The 23,123-nt window shown below is 38.2% G+C and overlaps 1 long non-coding RNA gene across 1 annotated transcript; it reads right to left on the reverse strand.

Annotated features, from left to right (window-relative positions):
* Positions 1 to 5,656: 5,656 nt before the first annotated feature.
* Positions 5,657 to 22,361, reverse strand: LOC113007269 (uncharacterized). The gene is made up of 3 exons (XR_003269894.1): positions 21,610 to 22,361; positions 7,894 to 7,896; positions 5,657 to 5,667 (listed from the first exon to the last, which is right to left on the reverse strand). It is a non-coding gene; the product is annotated as an uncharacterized LOC113007269 (long non-coding RNA).
* Positions 22,362 to 23,123: the final 762 nt, after the last annotated feature.

The raw sequence follows: 23,123 nt of genomic DNA on the forward strand, positions 1-23,123 counted from the left end.
AATGCTGCGTGCAGTATCAAACTCCAGTGGTCAGTTTTATTTTAATAATATTTATTTAAATGTTAATTAAAGTACTGATTTCTAGCATTTTGTAAAGTTTCAATATTTGACAATTTCGCTCAGCCAAAGGTTTTATTGCAGTTGTTTGTACAAATAACTAAATTAGCTAATAGCTAAAGTAACAGAACTGACATGTAAATTTTAGCATTCATATGTAAATATAAATATAATGAATCTTGACTCTTGCTTCCAGTTTTATTATTATAAACGTATTAGATTAATCAGCAACTATGTAAAGAGTATGCATATATTTCTATGTAAACCCATATAGAAAAGATATATATAAATCTTATAAAGTTTGTATCTGTCTTGTGTGAAACTTGGATGAAAAGCATACAAGAGTGAAAACAGATATAAGATCCCTAGAAAAATTATATAAATGAACCTTGTATGTTTTGGATACTTCCTAAAACAATATATGAAAGTGGCCACTTTCATGAGTAAATCATATAAGCCTTATATGATTCACTATATGAAGTAGGCCACATCTGATGCAAGTCTTTTCTATTTATTTTCCATATGGGAAAAGTTACAGCATATTATGATATATGATATGATATTTATATTAATAATCCTATGCTTATCAAAGCTTATTTGATTATCATTATTAATATTAATGCCGTCTAGATCTGTAGTTTTTTCTTACGTTTTCCCGTCGTTATGCTCTTTAACACACATAAAGTTTTAAAGAGCATGCAGCACATGACTTATATTTTTTTATAGCTTCAAGAATATGTTTTCATTTATGACCTATATTGACATAAAAGCCTAGAATAAATGGAACTTGTTGTGTTTCTGTATTCAAAAAGTCCACAAATAATTCCAAATAGTTCAAAAGTGTTTTATTTATAAATGTCATTATTGACCTTTGACCTCATATCCACCCCATTTTGAAACATGACTCGCTTCTCACTTAATATTAGCTTATTGGACTATTGATTTAAGGATATATCATATTCTTAAATTAATACATTTTTGCAACAATTAATAAAATAATATTTAAATGTTTAGAAACATTTGTTTTTTATATCATTCGTCTTTATTTAATTTTTTGCCTGTTGTCGCTGCTGTGACACTGAAAAGCGATTACTGTGTTTTTGCAAACCAAAAGACTAAATAACTACAAAAAGGTTAAAAAGTCTCTCGCTGCTGATGTTGCTGACCTCTTGTCAGTCAGTAATTTGTTTACGTGCTTTGCACTTGAACGTCACCTCGCATGGAACATTCATCTCCAAGGTGAAAGTGAAAAACATTTTGAAATTAAAAAAAAGCCAAAGCCGACATATTTTTGCTTTCTGCTCCCTGAGTGGAGGTGCTGTCGGAGCGTCGTGTCCTTCGGCGTTTGAGTGGGCGAGAGTGGCTGGTCACTGCGAGGTCACTGCTCAACCAGAGAGAGAAGACAAAAAGAGCGAAGTTGTGTTCAACCGAAACTGCAGGGAGGAAGTGGAAATCACACTCAGATGCAGACAAGTCAGACTCACCTCTGATGTATTTTGGTAACAGTGCAGCCTTTGGAAAGGCTTGAAAGGGATGTGTGGAAAAAGGTAACGCACTTTCAGAGCAGTATTTCAACTGGCAATGGCCAGAGAACCGCTCTGCCGTTTTCCATCACAGCCCCAGTCCATGCTTCAGTTATATCATATTTTCTCCAAAAGTATGAAGGCAAGTTCACACTTTATATGAATGACAGCCTCTGGTTTTTAACCCTGTTCACAGGAGACAAGAATTCAACAGGTGAACACCTTTAATTCTCCTCTGGGATTCATTTCGCAGCCGTCACACCTGTGCAGCGAGCAAAGTGTGACAGTATTGATCCTAAATCGTGTGGAACGTGTTGTGAAAGAGGCGCCAGCAGCTACACTCACTGTTCAATATTCAGTGATTTGTTACAGGCCGTCACTACAGAACTACACTGACCCCTTTAAAATACGGATTTAGTGCACATGTTCTATACGGTGACAACAAACCATTTCTATGACACAAAAGAAGATTTCCATCAATATGAGCAAACCTGTATAAAGTTCAAGATGAAGACATCAGAAACAGAATTTAATTTGAAAGCTTTGTTGAAAAACGTATGAGTTAACTCTTCTGTAATTACAGTCAAAATAACGTTTTATTATATTAACCAAATAAGTAACAGATTTTAAATTCATACATTTAATATAACTAAAATTATGATGTAATTCAAAATAGGAGAAATGTCACAAAAATTGTGAATAAATATAAAAGCATATTATTAATTCACATGACACATATTTTTTAAAAATGTTTAATAAATAATACATATTCAAATAATATATTGAAATTATTGTTGTTGTTTTATGAAACAGCTTATGTTTATTTTTGAATTATTGTTAATAGTATATTAATAGTAAAATTTCACATATATATTTTAAATATTGATTATATGCTCTATAAGATGTGTGTGTGGGTATATTAAAGTACATACATAAATAATGTAGATGATAAACAAAATAAAATTATACCTATACACTTACTCCTTTCCAATTATTAATGTATTGTTACATACCTAAAACTTTTAATTTAAAGATTTTCTAGTTGTGTTAAGATAAATTTAAAATAAATAAAATTTAAAATTACATTTTTTACAGAAGACCAATTACAATGACATGAAATTAAATTTAGTTTCTTTCTTAATTCTATTTGAAAATATATAAAATGACATTCAGTTTCTCTGTGTGACTTGTACAAACTGCGACCAGAGCGTCTCCATTGTGAACTTGAACTCTGACACTGCCACTTTGACAGTAGTAACCAGATGATTTGTTACTGTATATAAACATGTGGCCTAGATTCATAAGTGTGCATTATTCATGCGTTTTAGGAAAACATGTCAGAGTTTTGGGGTGTTTTGTGGGACCCTCGCCATTCAAACATGGGATTAATGATGACGGGGTCTTGCACTAATATCTACATGTAGGAAGGAATGACTGGCTGCGTACACTCACTGGAGGTATTCGCGGGCTCAGCTAGTGTTTTTTTTTTCCCGTCGGCGCCCGCTTCGTGCGGTAGACGGCACACTCACTCCACATTAGATCAGCATAGTCCTAATGGTTGCTTCTGGGTGCGACACGACTGTGGCAGTGTGTGTGGGCTGTGCAGACAGGCTGACCGAGCACTCACCTCTCTCTCTAAACACTTTTATTTATTTATTTCTGCTTTTGGATTAAGGCGCTTTTGTGGAGCTAACCTACATAACAGCTTGGTGCTGCGTGGAGCTTGGACTCCTTGATACAGATATGATGAGGGGGCTGCTCACGAGGGAACACAATGGCTCCTCAGATCATTACTGAAATATCACACAGGCCCTTGATTGAGCCGTATTGAGTTTAGCCACTGAAGCACATCATGCCATGCTGAATAAGTTGGTGGCGTAATCAGAGCTAAATTATTTTTGTATCATAAGCCGGGACTGCCAGACAGTCGGAGTCATCATTTTTCTTTTGTTTTTGATGAGCGGTCTGTTTCAGAGTGGCTATCTGCTACTGAGTGCACTTTATATGCGTCTTTGTACATTAGTGCTTCACTAGGTTTGCACTGTTACTGCACACAGTTGTGCAGATATAAATGCTTTAGAGTCATGTACAAATAAAGAAGGTAGTAATGCTGTCAAATAAACGATGACCTGCTCAGAAGGTTAAAAGAAACATTTAAAGGGCAAAATATGCAACGAACATACAGGAAACACAGGAGACAAAGCTGGTAAAAGCTTCAAGGGGTTCAGTTTTATTTTGAAATTTCAACTTTGGTGATATTTTAGTCACTCCGAGAAAGAGGGGAAAATAAATGGATTGTAAATATAACCCCTAACCCAACACCCGGGTGTGTGTGAGGAAATGTTTATGTGCACTATGCTATACATACACTTTATTAAATTATTGCTTATTTTACATACTGTTTGCATTTATTAGAGATCACTTTTTATTTTTGTGCATTAACATCAGAGAACATTTATTTGTGTTCATTTCTCTTTCTTGTAATGGAAACTTTTGGCATATATTATAATATTGTTTAATTATATATTTAAAAAAGAAAACTGGATGCATGTATCAGAAGTCAGCAATCTATGTTTTGTTTAGGGGTGTTTTTCTTTTTTTCTTTTTTTAATTACTTGCATTAGTTAATAGTTTCAATATTTGATAATTAAAAAAAAACCTTTGGATTTGAGTACCATATTATCCCATATGAAAAAAGTAGAACAAATATGATGTGCACATTAAACATAAAATTTTGTATATATGTATCATATAAAACATACATGGCTCATATAAAATTTTTTAGAGTGCAGTAATATATTAGAGGGTCAGGAAAATAAACGGGCCGGTACCGTGTGTGTTCGGGTGAATGTATATTTTCATGTGGAGAGGTGATACACGAAAATATCAGTTAGTTCTTTCTGTTCTGAAGACATGTTTCTCCCACTAAAAATGTCCAAATGAACAGAATCAACTTTTTTTCTGTTTATTTTCATTTGTTCCAACTGTCATTCTTAACATATTCCATTAGCATCGGCTCATATTTGTTTGCATTTGATTTTTTTTTTTATGAATATAATGGATATATTGCTTCATTAAACTGTTCATTAAACATTAAACTGGATTATAGGTTAAGACTGTAAATCTTGTATGTATTACAAAAAATATAAGCTTCATAAGACAGATGTCTCGTGATATGGTTTACTCATAAAATATATATGTTACTTATCTCAATTATGAACAAATCTCCATGCTGTAGTAGACAAAACATTTAACTTGTAACTTATTTTAAAGTTGCATATTTCAATATAATATACTATCAAAGAAAATAGCTCAGTACTGGAAAATTAACCAAAAGAAGGACATCAGATGAATGGAAAAAGTATGAAATAAAATAAGAGTCACTAAACATAAATAAATAATGGATTGTCATGTAAAACTCACTAGGCACTTGTATCATGGTATGAGGTCATAAATGTGTTTTATGTTATGATGTTGAAAGTTTTTCTGTTTTTCTTTTATGTCACAACGTCAGGCAAACTTTCATGAGTAAATCACAGTTAAGCCTCACAATTTTACATGAAAGTTTATTGGAGATTTTTCTTTCTGTGTTTTAGAAAAAATGTATGTATATATGTATACTATTCGGATTGTTATTGTATTGATGATGGTAAAAAATAAGCATGTTCAGGTTTTAATAACACCCTGAGTCATATATAAAGTTTAATTTACAGCGATGTGAGGGCGTTTCAGGAAAGCAACATGTGCTTTTGTGTTTTGTTATGGTTGGGTTTGGGCTTTTGTTTCCTTACTGAGGAATCTTTGTTCAAAAAGTAGTTTTGGTATATATATATATAAAACAAAATTTCTGTCTTTGAAAAGGAATTTCTGAAAAGCTTTTTTTTCCTTTGGGTCCAAATGAGAGGCCGTCTTGCTCAAATAATAATTTGTCTTTTCTTTTTAAGTCACTTGATTTTGAACCAACACAGTTGCTAGACTCCTTTTAATTATGATTAAATATACCCTGTGTAAATGTAGAGACTTTAGTCTCTCAATTTATGTGTATTCAACTCAAGTTTTAGGCAAATGGGGACAATCAAAATTCCTCCTTAATTTCATTTGATGACCCATGATGGTCATGACGTCACATCACAGCCTGGTTTACTTACCTGTTGACAACACGGAGGGGTGAAAGGTCTGTTTCAGTATCGGGCGGGTTTAGTTCAGGAGGTATTGCGACCTTATTGCTCTTGGGGGAGCTGGAGATGTGGCAATGACAGATGTGGGAGGGGGGATTTTGAGTTTTCACACGAGGACAAACATTTTTCATCTATGCTGTCACTTCACATGTTCCTGAATCACAAGGAGGTCGACTATGAGCTGGGTTGGGGGGATGTAAAACAGTGTCTTGTTGGGAATATGCAGCGTTGTGAGCGATGGGTGTGATGTGACATGCAGGACTCACTCGGTGCCCTGCTGATGGCAACAACGTCCCGGCTGAGGCAAAAAGCAGGACAAACACAGATTACTCCATTGGGGATTTCAGTAACTCGGTTTGTGTTATATGTTGGCACAGGGCGTGGAAAAGTATTTTTATGAGATCACTAAACTGTAGGAATGTGCAGCCTGAGCATGAGTGGAGAAATACAACCGCCACCGAAGGGCACGGAAACAGAAAGTATGTCAAAAACTGGCGATTTGAAAGCCTAACACCACCCCCATCTCTACAGGTGCTGTGAGAGGCTGCGGGCACAGATCGGTATGTCCCGACGTTGTGCCTTCATCACGCTCAACAGAGCCGCCGCCATGGCGGCCATGATGAACTCCAAATGAACCCGCCTGTATCTGTGGGAGCTGAGCAAATCAGGGCATGCGATTGGACGAGGCCAGTGCTCCATATTTAGAAGATTACTAAAGCTGAGTTTAGGCTACCATGTGTGAATAACCAAATCACTCCACAGGCTTTTTAATCATCTCATAATGCGTGTCGCAGCTGAAAGATATCGAAATCTGTTACTGTGCTCCATCTGTGAAGATAAGAAAGTAAAAGAAGTGAAGCTGTTCTTCTGATTTCTTATTGTACGATAAATAACTAAATGCATAATCTGTAATGTAAATAGAGTAGTTTGGAAATTACATTAGATATTTGCTTAGAGAAGTGCAATATAATAAAATTATAAATTAAACTAATGAGATTTTTTTATTTGAAAAAAATAAAATAGAATAAATGACTCGTGAAGTAACAAATGTCTCCTGTATTCTTTAAAAAACAGAAATGAAAGCACTATATTTTAAACTCATTGCTAATTATGAAACACTTTCATTTTCATTTGTTGTTTATTTTATATTATATAGCATTGGCCAATTATCAAATTACTACAACTAATAATAACATTTGTGAAGTGCAAAGATTATGTAACTAAAACTAAATTTCATATATGAACTGAAGGTACTCTGTTGTTTTTCTCATAATATACATATATACGTATGTTTAAATTCCAGTTTCATATATAATTTCAAATGTTGTATTTAAGGATGGACATAAAGCATGATGATGCTGACATTTTTACATTTGATACACACGTATTTCTCAATAATATAAAATTTTTGTCAAAATATATATAATGTAACACATATTTTAAATATTTGAGTTATTACTGCAATTATAAATAAATATGTCGTAATAACATTTTGAATAAAATATTTTTATAATCTCGTTAGCTTTAATGTATATTCGTAAATAGCATATTGGATTAGAAGTGTTTCTATTTTTATTTTTATAATTATGTATGTATTATATTAAAGACGTTATAAATATATTTTACTATTACTTTAAAACCATAACATTTTTACTATTCTGATTTAAAATATTAATATAACATGCAATAATATAATTGCATGTTGATGTTAATATGGTTGAAATAACGACATATATAACTTTGCTCATATTTTTACATTCTAATGGCTCTTATGTGGATAATACATTTAAAAACATTTAAACAATGTTTACAGCGTTTGATTGCGCATGTTATCTCAGGTCACCGTGGCCTCCAATTCACCCTGATTTTTTTTTGGTGGTGGTGAGGGGATTAAAACGTAACCAGTTTAGCGCAAAAAGCTCATGACTCGGTAGCCAAATTAACCAACTCGTCAGGGTTCACAGAGAGTTGAGTGGTGTCTGTGCAGATTTCCGTGATAGCTCTGGCAGCGATGATGATGACGATGATGCTGGTGATGATGATGGAGGTGGAACAGTTGTGGTAGAAGGAGTAGCAGCAGCTCCCTCCTCTTGTCACACTAACCTCTGACTGAACTCGGGATGTGTCTGTCCCACGGGCTTTTTCCTCACCCCCAAACTGTCACATGCTTTCTGATCGCCGCTCCTACCGAGTTTTCGCCCCCACTACCACCACCACCACCACCACCACCTACAACTCGTGGCTGTCCAACCTCCACGAGCAGTGGTTGTTTGAAAATGGATGGCTCATTCATTCCCCACTACTTTCAGCATTTTCCCTTCAAAACCTTAAACAAAAACTATGGGGTCTTTCAGCAGATCGTGTCACCCCCACAAGAACTTGATATCCACATCATCAGAAAGACCTATACCAAATCAACTTTGACGTCCATCTTAGCAGCATAAAAGTACAATGAGCTTCATAAACTTGACATTTGTTATTGAAAATTGTAGTGGTTCATAAAAAATTGAAGCCCCCCCAAATGCCACTAAAACAACTTCAAGACTTCTTTGAATTCAGTTAATTTCTTGCAAACTACATTCTTAAATTAAGGGTTTAGAGGTTTTACATCCCCAAACATATAAAAAAGGGACAAATTCATTGAAAAATCAACTTGATGTATTTAACTAGAGTTTGAGAGTATCACATAGCATAACAAGAGGTTCATGCATCTTTTATTTCGTCAGTGCCTTTATGCCTCTAAAATCTAAATGAATGACAACAAGCATTTACAACACGCTTCCTAAGAACAAGAAGAAAAAGTTGAGTCAGGGGAAATGAATCAGTGCTTAGACTGCGTCCACTGTGCAATAGGTCAGTGATTTGTTTCCCAGAGCCTCCCTCGTTGCACTGTCGCATCCTGACCAGAGCTGGTGGTGGCGCAGTAGCCTCATGGTGGAACCATGCTCTTCACTGGGCCTTTTAGGTCTGTTTCTCTTAAGCTGGGCTTAGCGCGAGGCAACAGCTGGCACAAGTTTATGGATGAAAGCCATTGGTGAGAAGGGAGGAAAGGGAGGAGAAGAGGGAGGTGCAGGCAGTTCTACCCCTTCATTTTTATTTTTTTCCCCCTGTCGCTTTCTTCGATAATCCCGACACTCTGACCCTTGAACGAAGCCTCCAGGCACAGTTGTGGCTGACGGCGGGGATTGAGAAGAAGAAATTAAAGCAGCGGAGAGGGATGAAGGTTTCTAAAGCTCCACAACTCGGCTACAGCGGGGCCTGTCTTGGATTGGTGCTGAAAATGTTCCTTAAAACTTTCACGTGGCTCTATCATGCAATTGTCTTTTTTTTAGTTTCAGATTTAATTTTATTATTATTATTATCATTCGTGACAGTAAAAATTTTTGTTTGGTTTTTGGAAAACAACATATACTTATGATCAAAACCTTTTTTCAGTTAATATTTTAGTTTTCAGTTATTATTATTATTATTATTATTATTATTATTATTATTATTTATTCTTATGTTTAAAGAAATTTTACTAATCAACGAAATAAATGCTACACATGTGCCATACCCACAGAAATAAAAAATAAGAAAAAAAATAATTATATGCAAAATAATATATAGTATAATTTGCAGTTGTTCTTACTGGACTAGAAATGTCTTAAAGCACATTTTAAAGAACAAAGAAAACAAAGAGAATATATTAAAAATACAATACGATTCCATTAAATACTGCCCAGAGAGTGAGCAGAGTGCTCCTTATATAGTTATGGTTTCATGTGGCATACGTGAAATATTTTGCTTTCTATTTGAACTTGTAATTAATTCAATTAGTAATATTTTGAAGTTGTACCAAAAGCAGCCTATATGATTTGTAAAACCTTTGCTTCACATTCCAAGAGGAAGTTTGATTTAAGGGATAATTGATACCAATTTAACATGTATTTACAGTCAATAGATCATGTTTATGTTCCATCAACAGTTTTTAACCCCCTGTAATGTTACTGTGTCAGTTTGATAAATGACACCTCTGTTGTTTTACGCCAAAGACAAATTTGAGTTGGTGGGAACACTGGACTCTGGGCACGGTACATGAAACATGAGAGACAGCAGACTGCACGTATAATAATCTACATAAATGGTTCGAGATCAGGCTTCATATGCCTGAAGGCTTTATGATTCACGGTGTGAGACCTACAGGAGCTCTAATCACAAGGAAGGAACCTTTGGATGGAGAGTGAAGGAAAAGAAAATAAACTTGAGAAACCTGTGGGTTTTTGAAGTTTATAATTTTATTCCTATGGTCCTCCAAGTATTCAATACTAAATAAAGTCATGCACAATTATGAAATAAATTATATAAATACACTGGGGAATATTATAACTTATTTGATTATCAGTAAAATTGCTTATTAATAGTAAATGTATTTTTCAAATGTTAAAAAGGTTTATTTTGGTGAATGCTAAATCATTACGATAGAGAAATGCCAGAAAGTTCATTCTGTTAATCTGGGTGTTTCTCCTGCTGAAAAAGCAACATCCAGATGAACCGAATCAGCTCTTTGGGCTTAGAAAGGTTTCCTCTTTTTATGTCATTTTCATTTTCACATTGTTAACTTAATTATCATAACCCAGTAAAGCTAAGTAATGTTGACAGTATTTTTGCAAATTAGCATAATGCTAGTGATTTTGAGCCAACTACAAATCAGTTACTATGTAAATACAGTACAGATAGGAAGAAGCTCACTAACTAAAGTGAAAAAGTGTTTGATCAAGATGAGCACTTTTTGACACAAGTTCAGCTGTATAAAGGGAGTAATTGTTGGAGCCCATAAGACTTCATGGTCTGAATGTAACTGTCTGTGACACCAGCTTGCAGAGACCATGTGCAAAATGCAGCACAGGAAAAACTGAGATATAGAATGGCATCAGGCCAGTATTGGTGTTGAAAATCAAAACATTTATGTAAATCACATTAGCCATTATGTACTTAACAGTAATGCATTACGCTATTTAAATAGATCCTGAATAAAGTAATTTGTTGCACTATTACAATACACACACTTCCACTTTGTTATATGTCCTAAGATGCGTGTTCAGAAAGCAGTCAGCCTCTATATCATTTTGGGTTCTTTGCTAACGTTGTGTTAGCAGATGGCTTTGCAGATGCTTGCCAAACCACATGCTGATCTCACACTGCATTTGCACACTGTTGCTGTATAAACACAGTAAACTGATGGAATGACAAGACCTAGCTAATGACATCATTCAGGTGCTACCAGATTAAGCCAGGTAGCATGTGTTAGCGTGTATTTTTGTAGTTTTGGGTCATCTATGTAACTGCTGGTATCTGAACACAACACAGTCAGACCTGACTAATTATGCTAACAGGATTTCCTCGATTTCTTACAAATGCTCGTTTTATATATATATATATATATATATAAACACACAGCACGCCCCTGCGGGCGGTTTATCCTTCAAGCTCGGGTCCTCTACCAGAGGCCTGGGAGCTTGAGGGTCCTGCGCAGTATCTTAGCTGTTCCCAGGACTGCGCTCTTCTGGACAGAGATCTCCGATGTTGTTCCCGGGATCTGCTGGAGCCACTCGCCTAGCTTGGGAGTCACCGCACCTAGTGCTCCGATTACCACGGGGACCACCGTTACCTTCACCCTCCAGATCCTCTTGAGCTCTTCTCTGAGCCTTTGGTATTTCTCCAGCTTCTCGTGTTCCTTCTTCCTGATATTGCTGTCATTCGGAACCGCTACATCGATCACTACGGCCGTCTTCTTCTGTTTGTCTACCACCACTATGTCCGGTTGGTTAGCCACCACCATTTTGTCCGTCTGTATCTGGAAGTCCCACAGGATCTTAGCTCGGTCATTCTCCACCACCCTTGGGGGCATCTCCCATTTTGACCTCGGTACACTATGCCGGCCACTTGGTTATGGCGTTCCATGTATGCCTTGCCTGCTAGCATCTTGCAGTGTATATATATATATATATATATATATATATACTTAATAACTTTTATAAATAAAAATTAATAAATAAAAATAAATATTTTCTCTTCCTGTTACTTTTTTCACATGTTCATAGGCCCCATTTGTACTTCTGCAAAGGCTTTTTTTCTGACATTGACAATCCAAATATGTCCCTGCTGCATCCACTAATATTTTCCCTGCTCGCATTTGTCCTTGAAATGAATAATAGATAAATGCAATCAGACAAATGGAACATTTCTTTTTAGTCCATTTCTACAACTGTATTTTTAGCTGGCTTTTACTCCTACAGATTATTTACTCCATAGCTGTGTGTAGCTATTACAGAAATGTACATGGCACAGAATGCTTTAAAATCACATCTGTGCACCTTCCATTTCCAACATGTGATTCTCAGTACATCAAAAATGCTTTTTCCCTGTCAGTGCTGTGTATTTTTCCATCTGTTTCTTTTATTTCAGGTCTTTGGTCAAAGCCAGTCGCACAGAAGATGGGGGCATCACAACAGACTCCCGATTAATACTTAATACGTTGAAATCTCGCTCGGGCATCCTTTTAAACGGTTCAAAAGACACTAAAATGGAATGATTTCATTTTGTTTGTACTTTGAACCCACAAATAGAAGGTTTCTGTCCACATACAACGAGATGTGTTCTCTGAGGGTTACACATGCTCTGCTGAGCTCCATTGCCATTTCTTGGTTTTTAGTTTCTGTCGAGTGCAAATCAAAGAAAGGAGCATTTGTATAAATTGCCGAGGGATTCAAAACTAGAAGACAGCCTAAAATAGCAAAAAAGCCAAATCAATGTCTGCAATGGAAAATTATCAAAGTATCTCTGTGGCCTCGTGTCTAGTCTTGTCAATCAATCTGTGAATAAACACAAGGAGCTCGAGTTAACTGGAGTAACTGGGACACATCACTTTAACCTAGTAGTTGTTGTATCATGGGGATGGTAGCTCTGTGGAAACTGTACCAGAAAAAAATCCATCTTTGATCGTCTACAGCACTCAGCTCTGGGAATGACCAGTAGGGATGCTGTTCACTGCCAAATCCAGCACACCGAGTAGCCTTAATCTCTTCTTACTCTTATCCAGTCGGCTCCTATTAGGTATGAGACTGAAAAACAGCTCAGAGGGAGACAAACCGCATTCCTGTGGGGCCTCGCCTCTCTTAAGCACTCTGAAAACTCATCTTTTTAGCCTCTCTCTCCCTCCAGTCCCAGTTCCATAATGCCACATCAATACCACAGTAGGGAAGAGGCTCCACGCTAATGTAAACACACAGGTCAACCTCGCTTTGCTCTCCACGGCCGACGCCGGAGAAGAAAATGGTGCACAAAGAAGGGATGAGAAAGGTGAGACGTGTCATCTCGATTAGATTTAATAAAGGAGATGGAGAAAAAAAATGGAGAGAGCAAAGCAAAGGCAGTTTAAAGAGGATTGCTGTGCAGATGTCACTAAAATGGAATCATGGGCATAAGTCAGGCATTAAAAATGGCCACCAAGTGAATGGCTGCTGTATGTTGGGTCCTGAGAGCGCCGGAGAGGACCAGCGGGTAGCCTGGTGTGCCTCTCGGACCTTAATCCTCCACAGTCTGAGTGGGGAAGGCAGGAGGAATTGAATTTTTCACAGTTGTTACTGTGGCGGTGGGAACCTGCTGCTGCTCTTTCTGCGAGTCATAAAGTATTCAGTCAGTGCTCCTTTGCTGGTTGACACTTTGTTTTTGCTCTCCCCTCCCCATGCTCTCAAAGACTTACCATTTTTTCACTGGCCACAGCAAAACCTAACTCTCCTGCTGCGAGACACTAACCCCTTTCAAATGGACGGTACAGTAACGTTCGACCAACGAAACGAAAGAGATACTGGTGAATCAGTGAAACTTTAGATGACTTGGTTGTATTTTTGTCAGGGTCATTCTGTTAATAGTAAATCAACGCTTTCAATATTATCCCCTCAGAATCAGCTGATGTTTTTGTTATAATAGCTTTATTATAAATAATGAACCTTCATGCAATGTGGAGTTTCAAAGGTACAAGCCCTCAAAGTACATAAGGATGTTTGTTTTTTGTGTAGGCTCATCACAGTTTGCAGCAGTATAAACAACCAAGCAATACATGCATGGGCATGTACTACTCAAAGTAATGTGTTAAAACATCAGTAACATCACTGTAGAACAGAAAATTGGTGTTTTTGTCAGTGGATTCCACTGGCTTTAACAAGACAAACACAACAGCTCTGGTAATATGTCGGAAAATCCACTAAATATAGCCTACGAAAAATCAAGCTAACACTTGTTCATTCTCCCATCATCTGTTGCTTTATGTGCATCAGTGCAGCTGAACTCAGCTGGCTTTCAGTTAGCTGTTTACATCTGTTTGTTTCTCTCCTACTAGCTGTACACACTTATGGGATTTTAATGCAGTCAAATTCACAATAAATGTGTTCTCATAGATCTTTTTTTCTCCCTTTGTTGCCAGACAACAGAATGGCAATGAAATATTGACTTTAATGCAGACCATTAGCTACAGGCTCACAGGAAAAGTAAGATGCCATAGAGTGTCTTATTCAGAGGAGTCCATCAACGTCAGCTAAACGTGTTGCACTGCTCATCCACTGGCTGCTTCTCTCTCTCTCACTTACAAACTTCTCTGTGAAAGGCATAGTACTAACGAACAAGGGATGATCAGTGTGGCACACAGGCAGACGAAGTGGGAACATCACAATCTCCGCCACCCACCTCACAGCTACACAATCCATAAATCGAATGCTGCCTTCCAGATTAAGTCGGAAGTCTGAATTTTCATCTGGGAAAAAAACAAACAAAAACGTCTCAACTCAGATTTCCCACTTGGAAAGTTGAAGCAACCCCATGAGCCCAAAGTTAACAATCCAAGATGGCGGCAGTGAATGTAAACACTAGTAAAACTATAACAGTTTTAATCTGTCCTGCCACTGTGGAGTATTTGTGACTCTTTAAATCAGGGATTGGCAACCCTGGGAAGGGCTAACTGATGGCACGACCATAGCTGGACTGGCCATACCGAGCATTTGCTCGATGGCCGATGGTGATTTTTCGTTTTTATGGGCCGATGATTTCTTTTTCTTTTGTAACAGTATAAACAATGAAAGGTGGTTGATTGGCCAGATGCTGGCAGATGTGTAAAAATAACTCAGTTGTTTGGTGGTGGCTGTGGTGGAGCTTCCACAGAGGCCAGCAGGTGAATGAGGGAAAGGGGAGGCAGGAGGAGGAGAGACCCGAGGCGGCCGCCTGAACTTTAAGTAAGAAATTATGACCTGCAATCTATCTGGATCAGATATAAACGTTTAGGTGTAGTTTCGTTGTGCTAACTTTTTATAGTCAGTTACAATAACTTGTACTGCGTACTAGCTAGCATGACGGAGTTGCTATACAGCTGGGTGGGTGCTATGATGTTACTGATAGTGAATTTTATTTTATTCATAAGGTTAGTTAGTAGAGTTGCCAACTGTCCCGTAAAAAACTGAGTCTAGCAAAGTTTTACCAGGGGGGCCAGGTAGTGCATTAACAGGGAAAGGGGTGCACAAAGAAATACTTCTCTTTCTTATTCTCATTTAAAATGTCTGGCTGTTATTAAATAATTATCTGAATCTTACAGCCAAACTTTTTATCTGATGTAAAATGTATAGAAATCATACATATACCAACAAGACTGTGTACATCACTGTCACAACAGCGTCTGTTTTCATTCAAAGGCTTTATGGCTTTTCCTATAATACCTGGTGGGCCGGTGTTCTGACAAACCATCCTACTTTGGCAAAACGTCCTACCGTAAGTAGTTTATGCACATTTCTGCTGTCACAGAGTAATTCCAGCACAAATTAAGTAGGTATGACGGTTTGCCACTTAACTTTGCCCATCAGAGTATGCCTGTAGCTCATAATTATAAAGGCAGGACGGTTTGCCACTTCATTTTACCCGTTAAAGTATGCTTGTAGGTAATTTTCACAAAGGTAGCATGGTTTGGCACGTCATCTTACCCATCAGAGTGTGTTTCTAGCTCTTATTAACAAAGGTAGGATGATTTGGCACTTAATTTTAGCCATTAAAGTATGCTTCTAACTCATATTCACAAAGGCAGGATGGTTCGCCACTGAATTTTAGCTGTGAAAATATGCTTCTAGCTCAGATTAACAAAGGTAGGATGATTTGCCACTAAATTTTAGCTGTTAAAGTATACTTGTAGGTCACATTCACAAAGGTAGGATGGTTTGGCACTTAATTTTACCCGTCAGAGTATTTTTCTGGCTAATATTCACAAAGGTAGTACGGTTCGCCACTTACTTTCTTGTTGTGCGCATGCGCAGAAACAACGAGTAGGATGGTTTGTCAGGTAGGATGGATTCCCAGAACACCGGTCTCTAATCAAAATGCCTGGGCCAATTTTTTGTCCCAGTCCAGCCCTGGGCACAACACGCAGTGAATTAATCTGAGAAGGTGCATGAAAAAAATAAATGGCCAGGTCAGCGGTGCACATCGCAAATTAGCTTGCATAGACACATTAGTTGTGCCGCTTCTTAATGACGGTATCTTATCTAACAACCCCAACTACCAGATTCAACTTGTAATTGGCTAAAAATAACTTAGCCTACCGGTGAGAGGGACGTTGCTAGCTGGCAGTTTTTTCAAGCGATGTTGAAATTTCCACATTCCAACACTTCAAATGCTTCAGGAGCTGTTCCGCTCAGCGCTGCATCAGCTCCACGGAAATACACGGATACATCCGTACTCGAGACAGAATTCACTATGTGTTTTCGGGACATTCAGGTGTATGGACCAGTGTTTTATTTTCTGATCAAACCAGAAAGCTTTAATGAGCAGCTGGATTTGTCTCGCATTAACTGGCTGGACACAGAGGACATTGAAATGCAGTTGATTGAACTGAAAAGCCCGACTCTGTGGGGGTCAAAGTTTGCAGCACTACACACACAGCTGGAATCCACAGCTTTGCGTGTTCATGGAGCTTGCATTTTCACCTGCTGGACATCAGTACCTGACAAGTTTAACTGTCTTCAGAACATTGCAGAGGCCTTATTGAAAGTATTTGGCTCTACATATCTGTGTGAGCAGATTTCCTCTCACACAAAGAGTGTCCTCAGGTAGCCGTCTGAATGCTGGACACTCGGAGACCTGTGTCTTTGAGCGGGAGACCAGAGATCAAATTAACATGTGTATCTCTGTATTAACAAACATGGCATATTGGCCCAGCTTATTTTTCTTATCACTGTTGTGAGGAGACCATAAATAGCATTTGCATTTTCTGTTGTGCATTTCATTTGCTGTTATGGCGTTGTTGTTATGGATAAAAAGTGTATTTTTTGTTTCAAAATAGCTGATAACTATTCGCTGATAGCTGCCAACATCTGTGAACAAATATAATTCTATAATGTTTTTCTATATAGTGTGTAACTGTTAATATAGAGCGTTATTAAATTTATTGCTAATGCAATTATATGGCACATTGACTTCTGAGGAAATTTTAGATGGCACTCATCATCAGAAAGGTTGCCTACCCCTGCTTTAGATAAACCATATTCAAAGCATTTAGCACTCTATCAATAAATGTGCTGCAGCTGTGTTTTTAGGCACAGAAGAAGCACTGTGCTTGGTTTTAGTCACATTCTGCTTCCTGTCAATCACCCATGAGACAAAACAAAGGACACTGTGAGAGAACGTAAACTTTACATCCAGGTCTATGATCTGTTTCTCTTTCACACAATCATTCACCATGATCTGCATGAACCATGGAGGAAACCAAAGCATAGAGGACATTCATAACTGAACTGAGTTTTTAATGGAGGTTATTTACTGTTTTATTTGTCCCCTGAGTCAAATTTAGAGGCCAAGTGACTAATTACCACTGCAATCAAACACACTGTGAAAGCCATTTTTCCCCCATGTCCGGTGTGTTTTGAAGTATGTGGAGCATCCCTTGGGAGTTATTAGACTTACAGAGCAGACAGAAACAAAAAGAAGGGGTGTTCCTCCTCATCCTCACCCGCTGGCCTTGGTGTCTAGACATCATGTTGGGGGCTAATTGAAGAGATCAAACAGATTTAACACTTTGCTAATACACATCAAAGACCTACTAGGCCACATTTGGCATGGGCAGGATAGAGAGAAATTTAATTGGGAACCCAAAGTGGCCAAGCAAAGACTAAAGAACTGACAGTTCGTCGTTTGTTTGTGTTTTTGTCTGCACGCTGATTCCTGAGTAGCGATGAAGCGGGTATTGAAACAGTCTTTATGCCAGTGTATTTGAATGTATGTGTGTGTGTTTATGTGTTGGTGGCTGCACCCTGAGGCTTTAATGCCAATCAGGATGTCCAGACAGCCTGAACTCCATCATCATCATCATCATCATCATCATCATCATCAGCCTTCACTGCTCCTGCAATCAACGGGCAAATCAGAGGATGCAAAAGGAGCAATAACCAATCAATGTAGCGCATGTCAGTGTGTGCGTGAGCAGCCAGCTAAACTCCTGTTTTCAGTGGGAGGTGAAATTTAACATAATCAGATATTTGAATGTTCTTAGCTCCGTTTGTGAAATGAAATGGAAACAGTGATGCTATATTTTTATCAAACACCTAATAAAAGGTGAACATATGGACATTCGGTTCTAAAAAGTGAAGCTGAAAAAGAAATGTCTTGAACCTACATTCTTTCTAATGACCCGCAAGCATTGTATAGAAGTCTTTAAGACAATGTCCCTCAGCTCCTTCCCTCGTGACCTCAGTTGCTAGTTTCAGGTCTAATTGAATGAGCTCATTCAACAGGAAACTGTTTACTAAGTGTTTATTTTGTGAATTACAGTATATATTGGAATCACAAATTTCTGAGTGTGCAATTTCTGGTCGTTACTTTAATCCAACAAAAATGATAAAAGAAGTTATAAAGATATAAAAAAACAAGAAGAATGGCTCCTGCCACTGAGAGATGTGCCAATATATGTGGGTGTAGCTTCTAGCTGTCTGCTCACCACTCATTTAAATCACTGAACTTGACCTCTCGACTGTGATTTCCTGCATTTCCAGCCAGGACGAGACCTCGGGTCAGCCCCAGCACACACTGGCTTGGAAACACCTTGGCATTCTTCTGGAAGCGCTCGAGGAGATGGATAGTGATGTTTATGCATCTCTGCTTGGTCTGCTGCCCTCACAACCTGAACTTGAATAAATGGTAGAAAATTGATGGATGTATGGTTGTATGCCCAAATGTCTAAGGAGCTTGGAAAGAAAAGCGTCTGGACTTCTTTAAGTTGCTTGAAGACGTTTCACCTCTCACCCGAGAAGCTTCTTCAGTTCTAAGGTCAAAAGGTGGAGAGTCCCAGATTTAAACCCAGTGGGAGTTTCCCCCCCAAAGAGGGACAAAGGACCCCCTGATGATCCTCAACCTAATCACATGAGCCAAGGTGTGAAAGCGGGTGTGGGTCACAATCAGCCAGGGTTTTGGGTGAGCTCATTGTGAAACCTGGCCCCACCCTATCATGTGAAACCCCAAATATAACACATTTCCTTCCAGCATAGTTACTCGTTTCTTACGATCTGGACCAGAAGACAAAAAAAAACAAAAAAAACAAAAAACATAAAAACTAATAAGTATAATACTATTAAAGTTTTTTAAGTAGTAAAACATGCATGTATTACATCATTCCAATTCCTTCTCTTACTGCACTCTGCCTGTTTGCTCATGTGTCTGTCACCAGTCTTTAAATGATCCAATTACCAATCATTGAAACATTTCCACTATTAGGACCACGGTCAGACAGCTCTTCCCCCTTGTGCTCACACTCCCTCCACCTCCAATCTACTTCTCCACATCTGCTAAGAAAGAAAATGGACCAGACAAGGCCCACCGCCCTGGATAAATAAGCAGCACACTTGGCTCGGCTTGGGGGTAAACCGGCACTCTGCATTCAGTGATGTAACTGATTGTTCCTTTTCCCCGCTGATTAAAAGGAGGTTAAAATACACAAGGGCTATTACATACTACCGGAAAAATAACCCTAATCCCTGGAAAATAATCAGAGAAAGGATTTTGATTTTTGATTGAGTCCCATGCAAAAAGGGACAAATTTGAGAGGCTCTGCATTTTTAGGTGTTGAAAAAAGTGTTTCTGAGGCAGTGAAACTTGGAGAAAACACTTAATAATTTATTGGATGATAGCCCTATTTATATGGAAATATGTATGGACGAAGTGAGCTTTAATTAAGAGTCCAGTAAGGGCCATCGTCTATGTAACTCATCCAGAGAAAATTAATGAAATCATCAACTGCAAACTGCAAATGTGAACAGTGGCGGTCGACGGTAACCAGTTCACAGCTTACACATTGAAATCTGAGGTTTGGGCTTCTTAAACAGAAACCTTGATAGTGACTGTAAAGCAGAAGAGTGATTAAATTTTCATGATGAATACATCAGCTCAGAACATTCCAGGGCTTCTTCCCAGAATACCAAATAGAGTAAAAAGAAGCAGTGATAAAGGTTATATATAATTGGAATCCCTCAGATAAATGTACACATGTTAACATGAACATTAATGCAAGCTGGCTTGACTTTTAGCCTAGACTGTTGTGTGGTTGGACCATCAAGGCATCAACTCCAATGGACAAAACACTTACTGGAATGGCCAAACAACTCTAAAATGAATACATTTTATTGTGAGTTGTTTTGCATCTGGGGCTTGTGTTTCCAAGGTTCTCTGTGCAGAACCAGTTCTCCAGCTTACCTAGAGAATGGAGCTTTCAGGCATGTGGTTTTAACCAGAATTATGCCTGATGCGATTAAACATCAATCGAGTTAAAGTTTTCTAAGTAGAAGCATACAGCTTTATGAGTGAATACTACTGGAAAACAAATGAAGTGTGCTTTGCAGTATTGCAGGATGCATATAAATGTAACTTTGTTCATCAGTTTTATAGAAAAACAATGGCAAGTTTTACATTTCTCTCTATTCATTTAAAAGGAGATAGGACCCAGCTGAAACAATCCACAAGAGATAAAAACTATTTAACCGATGGTGAAAAAGGCAGAAGGTGTAATAATAATTTTTCTGCAAAAAAAATCTCCTTACTCTCTTTCAATTTTTGGTTTTAAGTGGCACCAACAAAAAGTTGTTTGTCCTGTCTGGGACGAAAAAAAAAAACATCAACAGAGACAGAGACACACAAAAGAAATATTGTGTTCATGTCCAGCTCACAGCCAGTGCCAGTGTCTCCTTTCATCTTCCCCACAGTGCGATGAAGAGTGGAAGAGATGAGAAGGAGCGAGAGATGAAAAGAGCTGCACCAAAAAAGCACTAAGTGGTATTCTTTCTCTGAGTTCGTCTGTTTGACGGGGGAAGGGGGGGGGGGGGGGGGGGGAAGCTGTTTTATACTTCTGTTGCTTGACCCCTTCTACACTACCAAAGAAGAAAAAGAAGTCCAAAACTTAATGCTAGGCCACAGACTGTACATTAAAGATGAACATGGCTTCCATGTACAGCAGGGGGCGTCTCCTCTGGTTGTAAAAAGACCTGTTTGGAGACAAAGTTGGAGAGGCTAGTCTGAGATTGTCCAATATAGTCACTATCCCTTCTTTCAATATATGTCCAAACAAATGATTCTGAATATGGAGCTGCCAGGAAGGAGGAAACCCACAGAGGAGAATCATGGATGTAATGGAGGATATGTCACAGTCTGGCAGACTATGTATTTGTGAAGAGTGGACCCAAAATGCAGACACGTAGGAACTTGGACCAAAGCTTGAGTATTAACAAAAAGCGAGCCATTTAATATGGCTGGTAACAAAAGGTACAACCAAAGGGCAAGGCAAACTGAAGTAAAACTAGTGATGTGTCCTGTGTGTCGAAGCTTCGAATCGCGCGTCGGGTAATCGCGGGGGCGTTTTTCTGAAGCGCGTATCGAGGCGTGCGTTGATTACGTATGCAGTGACGTTCGAGGCCTCGCGGGCAGTCCGTACCACGTGACTGATTCGGGAACTGGTTCACCGGTTCGCGCCAGATTCGAAATAAAATGGGCAGCAAAACACAGCTGATTCCCCCATGAGCACTGTTATAAAGTCACAAGCACATTCACATCACAACTCCCTCCCTTTTTGTTTCCATGTACATTCCTGTGTTAAGCTGCCAATTTATTATACACAAACATTAATTAAATTAATATAATATAAAATTAGTATAATATTAAATATAACTAATATTTAGAGTTCAGTTATTGGTGTCATGAACAATAGTAATTCCTTTATTCATTCAACTTGAAGTGCCACACACTAGTTTGTGTCATTATTGAGATGTACATAAGCATGATTACGCAGTTACACAATCATCCCAAAAACTGTGTACTGATAGTTTCCACTTTCTCTTTTGTATCAGACATACTGAGACAATATTCGGGATAAATAACCATGAAAAACAATTTATTTATTCGGTTTAGCGGTTTACACATCATTATAATCATTGAGCCCGTTTCACTTGAATTGTCCACTTGATGGCGCAGTAGAGCAAATGAATCATCACAATGCTTCGAACCATGAGTCGACCAGTTGGATGGGAAGCTTCAGTTCATCATGAGGCTTCATCTCACCATCACTAAGTAAAACTAACATTAACCTAAACTGGGAGAAATAAACAAACAACAAGAAAAACCTAGACGTGAAACTTGGAAACATGGTGTGGACAACAGACGACCTGACAACGACACACTGAAAACAGAGGACTTAAATACACAGGAGGTGATTAGGGGAAGTGGGAACACAAGGAGGAACACCTGACTGACATGAGCCTAATGACAGGACAAGGGAAGTGAAACTACATACAATGAACAAAGAACACACGACTCCTTCAAAATAAAACAGGAAACATGAGACAGACATGACAATACAAACTTGATAACATAATGTAACCCATGGTTATTTTATTGCCAATTGTATTCTGTTTTTATTCTAATTTGAAGTGTTACTGTTTTGTTAAATGCTGAGTTTTCCCCATGTACCGTGAATGCACCATAGCGCGTGCGTGGTGACTTTCTTTCACTGCATCCGCCTGCACGGAGCTAGATGCGCAAAGCTGTGTGGATATTCAGTCCTGTAACGTGTTGCGCTACGGAATTAATGTTTTCTATGAAGAATATCCTGGTGAGTCTCACAGTTGCAGTTTCAGTTGTGATTCATAGTCCAGTTTCTGAGCATAAAACCAGTCAGGATACTATGCTTGTCGGAAATGTGATGTTTGTCTTAGAACCTGCTAACGATTGCTTAGCTGTGTTAGCCTGTGGAAAGTATGCTAGCGTGCTCCCTGGGCTAATGCGCTTACATGTGAAGTTTTAGCTAACACACCACGGA

The sequence above is a fragment of the Astatotilapia calliptera genome, chromosome 16 (genome assembly GCF_900246225.1).
Source record: "Astatotilapia calliptera chromosome 16, fAstCal1.2, whole genome shotgun sequence".
NCBI lineage: Eukaryota > Metazoa > Chordata > Actinopteri > Cichliformes > Cichlidae > Astatotilapia > Astatotilapia calliptera.